Source organism: Rhincodon typus, chromosome 7, assembly GCF_021869965.1.
Source record: "Rhincodon typus isolate 14 chromosome 7, sRhiTyp1.1, whole genome shotgun sequence".
Taxonomy (NCBI): Eukaryota; Metazoa; Chordata; class Chondrichthyes; order Orectolobiformes; family Rhincodontidae; genus Rhincodon; species Rhincodon typus.
The window spans coordinates 79,602,809-79,608,808 of NC_063338.1; positions in this window are offsets into that span (position 1 = coordinate 79,602,809).

Sequence of the window (6,000 nt, forward strand, 5' to 3'; positions counted from 1 at the left end):
ATGCCCTGATATTGAAAAAGACACAGTAAAGGACATTAGTCATTTCATTGCTCTTGTCCAGGTTACACTTGCACCTGTCTAGAATTTTGGTTAGTTTTTAAGTATTTTAACTTTCGCTTATGTATTAATTATGTTACATTTTCTGAAAGGGAAGAGAAAAGGTGAAATTGTTTGTTGTACAAGAATGAGTGTGACTATTTTACTGATCAAAACTGCGTGGGTTATAGCAAAGCGCACTCTTGCACTTAAATGGAGTGCTGTGCATTTGTCCTTCTGTGAAGTTATGCATTCCCCTGATCGAAGGAGACGAGGTTAGTGATATGAGAAAAAAGGAGTATGATGAACAAATCTGTGTCTACAGCATGCAGAGGTGTGCCACTGGGAGATTTTGATGCATTATCTTAACTTTATTAGGTTATGCTAGCTCTGCTTTGCCTAAGCATTTGACTTTGATATTGAGTCATTAGCCTTCCTTGATGTAACATACATGTCTCCTCAGTCTACTTCACACCTCCACATGTTGTCTGCAGTTGATACTTACCTGTCAGCACAGGCTTGCTTAGTAAGAGTGGGCTTGCTTAGTACCACTCTTACAGCTGCAGGGAAATTAATTTTCACAATTATCGCAACACTCTGATCCAAATCAAGGCATGATTAATGGTATGCCCTTTCCCATCTGTGTATGGGGAAGCAGAGCACTTATTAAGGTGTCCATTTTGACAGAAGATTGGTGTTTACTCTCAAAATGACCAACTGCAAGACGAAACCATTTTGCCCAAACAAGAACAACTGTGATAAATGAGTCTAATCCTAACCAATAATGTGCAGTCACCTTTATATATTGGCTCTCTATAATTGTGTTGAGTCTACGTCAGATTACCAGAAGGGAAAAACTAAGTTTAGCTGGTTAATCTTAGAGGTAAGTAGTTTTAGAAAGCCCCCAAGCATTGTAGCTGTGCAGAGGAAGAACAATTGTTCATCTACTTTCCATTGACAAAAAAATGAAAGTATGTATAAGGTGACATACAGAAGAAGAACATATTAGTTTGTCCCACAGTGTAATTACAAGTCTCTCCAATATGTTTCTTTCTACATGACAAGTAATTTACTAGAAAGCATTTTAGCATCAAAAACAAAAACATAGAAAAATAGAAAATAGAGAAAACAGGAGATTATGCTATTCAAGCCTTTGAGCTTGCTCCCCTATTCAATCTACTCACAGCCGGTCATTCAATTCAGAATCCTGTTCACTCCGTGCCCTTTGATCCCCTTAGTCCTAAGGACTATATCTAACTCCATGGGAACATGGACAGGCAGGCAACTGGAAACTCAGGGTCATTTTAACCTTCTCCCTCCTCAATAACCCTGGCCCCAGACACATTTTCTAGGTGAAGCAACCAATTTGCCTTCATTTCATTCAATCTAGTCTATTGTGTTCGCTTCTCACAATGTGGTCTCCTCTGCATTGGAAAGAAAAATCACAGACTGAATGATCGCTTTGCTGAACACCTCTGCAAAATGACTGTAACTTTCCTGTTGCCTGCCACTTCAACACACCACCATGTTCCAGGGCCAAGATTTCTGTCTCGGGCCTATTGCAGTGATCCAGTGAGGTTCAATGCAAGTTGGAGGAACAGCACCTCATCTTCCACTTGGATACCTTAACAGACCTCAGGACTCAACAATAAGTTTAACAAATTCACAGCATGAACACCTCCCTCCATATTCTTTACCCATCTCTGCATCCCCAGGTTCTGTTCTGCATGGATTGCTTCCAGTACAGCCGACCATTTTCAATTATTCACAACTGTTGTTAGCACTTATTCAGCATTTATTTCTCACATGGCTTAGCACCAGTGAACCTTTGTCTGGATCTCTTTTTTCTCTCTTTTTCTGGACACCATCTCCATTTATCAGATGCTTCTTCTCCCTCCTCCCCAACCCACCTCCCACCATCAGCATAAATACGACCATTTTCCTGCTCCTTTCAATTCTGACAAAGGGTCAGTGAACTCAAACATTCTGTTTTTCTCTCCACAGATGCTATCAGATCTGCTGAGTTTCTCCAGAAATTTCTATTTATGCTCCAAATCAAGCATGCTGTCAACTTCTCAAAAACATTAGAAGTGAAAAATTTGATTAAATGATGTTTGATCAAATAAAATTGTTCTTAAAACCTTGACATTTGTGTGAGTGTACTTGTTCACGTAAACTGTGCAATTTTGTGACTGAAGCAGTTGTTTTCTTCATTGTAGCTCAGTCACTCAAATCTGAAGTTTTCAGAATCACTAGTTTCTCTGTCAGTGTAGGGAAACACCCCAGAAAATGGAGCTGGACTCTGATATGTCACACCCATTTCCCAGCATGACAAGCCTATGAATATATTTTTCAAGATGTTGCACTAAACTGATCAGGCCATATATATCATGCAGCATATGTCCTGTTCAAACAGTAACAATAACTAATTAATAACTAGACAGTACTTTTGACAATATTAGTAGAAGAATAGCTGTACATAACAACTAATTCATGCAACATGTCTTTTACGATTGTTTAAGTTGGGATCTTACGCCATATAAAATGATATGATTAGTGTCTGCAAGAAGACTTCATGAATGTTGGAGCTGAAATAAATTATAACAGGCAAATTTGCAAATAACCTACCTGTTCAATGTCACAAATGAAAAATAAATCAAATGGACAGCCATCATTTTCAGGTGTGTGTTTATTGATTTTGAATCTGGCTACAATTTGATAATTGAATTACCCATTATGATAGACTTTTCAAGAATTAAAAATCAGCAACACCAACATGTTCATTTGAAGTACCATTTCCATCCTGTCACAACACAATAATAATTTGCTCATATTAAAGCAGATATTCTCCAGTATTCAATAGGTGTGCACTCTACATTAATTAAAATAGCGTTTGGAACAGAGCAATATTTATGACTAGAAACCCAGAATGGCAAAGATTGAAACTTCAGGTCAGAATATTCAATTTTAAATATCAACCAATTTTTATCATGAAATGCCTAACCTAATTTCTCTTAAACAAATAACAACATCAACTTGCATTTATACAAACCTTTAATATAATTAAATGTCCCAAGGAACGACACAGGAGTGTTATCAAACAAAATTTGACAACAAGCTAGGCAGCAGATGGGCTAAAGTCTATGAACAGAGGAAGATAGGAGGCAGGTCAAGAGGATATTGGATTACTTAAGTCTGGAGGTTATAAAGGCATGGCTGAGATCTTCGGCAACAGACAAGCTGAGGTAGAGAATACATTGTACAATGTTACAGAGGTGCTCTTGGGCAGTCTTAGCAATGATGCAGATGTGTTGGTTGAAGCTCATCTTATGGTTAAATATGCACAACATCAAATTTATGGTTAGCTTGTTTCAACCTCAGACAAATGCCAGGGAGAAGGATTGAGTGAAGCGGCTTGGAACAAATTTTGAGGTTGGATGAGGTGGGGATGATGGGGAATCAGTGGTTTACAGGCTTATAGACTCATAAACATTTACAGTAGGCTGTTTGGCCTATCATGTCCAAGCCAGTTAACAAAGATCTGACGACACTAATCCCATTTCCCAGTTCTTGGCCCACAACTTGGAAGCTACAGCAATACGACTGAATATGTTAATAAAACTTAAATGGCAAAGGCAACAGCTTAGTTTAGTTCAAGCAAACATTTGGTCTTTTAAAATTCATTTACAGGACATGGGCATCACTGGCTAGGTCAACTTTTATTACCCATCACAAATTACCAGGAGACTTAACGATCAATCATATTGCTGTGGATCTGGAGTACCATGTAAGCCATCCAGGTAAGGACAGCAGATTTCCTTCCTTAAAGGGCATTAGTGAACCAGATGGGATCTGGTCTGTCAGTAGTAAATGCCAGACAATCTGAACAATTCAAAAACAGTAGAGTGAGTGGGAGATATTATCAGTGTACATGTGAAAAATCACTGGTATCAGCCTCAAACATCTACTTAGGCAATCGGCTCAAAGTATTTGTCCTCCTTTATGTGAATTAGTTATCTTCTTAATTGACACAGAATTTAATTCAGTAAAGGATGTTATATTAACAATGAGTCTTTACTAGTTAGTTATCTGTACAAGATAATATTTCTGGGGCTGGCGATAGAGGCATTCCAGCTTTAATGTTCAGGGGCCTGGGTTCATATTCCACCATGGCAACTGGTAAATTTGAATTCAATAAAAACCTAGAACTAAAACCAGCTATCCTAATTGTAACAATTATCATTCTTTTCAATACAAAATTATTTGGTTCATTAATGTCCTTCAGGGAAGGAAATCTGTCATCCCTACCTGATCTGGCCTAGATGTGACCCTAGATCCAGATCAATGAGGTTGACTCTAACTGTCCTCTGTGCAATGATGGGTGGGCAACAATTGCTTGCCTAACGAGTGATACTCCCAACCCATAAACACGTAATTGTAAAAATTCAATACAAATTCTTTGTAGCAAGTTATATATTCTTTAATTTCTGTTTCTTATATTTCAAGATTTTAGTCCAACCTGGTTCCCTAATCTCTGTAATGAAGGGGTGCAGCTTTTCCATGACAATACGTAATTTGTTTCATTCTCAAATCGCTGTCTATACAAAGTAGCTCAATCGTTTTAATCTCTAGCCTCAAGTTGCATTAGTGAAATAACACTTGTGTTTATTTCCAAATTTAATCAGGACAAGAGACATTTGATTTCACCCCTGTATTTTGCACTTCAAATCAGTCCTGAATCACAGGGTTGGACTTTCACAAGTTCCCTGAAATCCCGAGAGCAGGGTCGAATGAGAGTCTGACGTCCCTCATTAAGACAAATTGTCTATGGTGCAATTATCCTGGAGAATGCCTCCTAGTCGAATCTCCATTCTGTTCAGGATAACAAGTGGGTCCAGACACTGCCAGCCCAGTCTGAGAGCTCTAGACCCCCAACACTCCAAAGGTATGCACTGCTGAAGCTGAGACCAGTAGTAACCATGAGTGAGCCATTTAGGACCTTTCAGAAGTATGGATTTAAAGTAAAAATTTGAAATTCCTCAAATTGAAATGGAAAACATGTTTGTGCCCATTTCCATTGGTGCCTCCTCCTCTTTGGGAAATAGAGCCTTTGGCTCTGATACAGCCCACAGCTCCAAGCACCTGCAAACTTCAGTGTGTTGGTGTCCTCTGATCATAGCCATTGATTGTCTACTACACTCATAAAATCAGAGCTAGTGGGTCTACAATAACTTAATTAGTTGTATGTCTCTGTATTGCAGACAGCTGCTTCAAGTTCTCCCACTGAAAACTTATCCAACGGAATAAATATGTTCAGGAACTTCCTCAATATGGTTCCCCCTTCCCTCTATTTTTTCAGTAATCTGCATCCAAGACTGTCTTCACATAGCTGAGAAGATTCCACCCACAGAATCATAAATACAAGCACAGAATTACTGGAGTACGGGTTCTGGAGCTAAAGAGGCCACTCAATGCATCAGTCCTACATTGGTTCTTTTGAAGAGTAATCCAGTTACTTTCAGTTATTCCTCAATATCTTAATTTTTTTCTCACTCAGGCATTTATCCAATTAGCTCTTGAACGCTACTATCGAATCTAATTGCATCACCAAAATGTCCAGTGCAAAACCTAAAAGATTTTCCTGCCACCTCAGATGCTTTAACCAATCACAATAACTCTGTTTGTTTCTTATCTACACTTTAGCTATTGCAAATGGTTTCTGCTTAATTACTTCATTGAGATCCTCAATACACTAACTGCCGCATAAGTAGTGTTAAAGAGCCACAACCTGTGCTTCTTTAGCCTTTTTGTCTATTTGTTCTTGGGATTTGAGAGCCCTTAATAAGAATAGCATTTATTGCTCATTTCTGGAGCTGGTGATAAACCACCTGCAAATGAAGTTAGGAGCCAATCACATTGATTTGGGTCTTGATTACTTGTAGACCAGGCTGGATAAGAATGGTA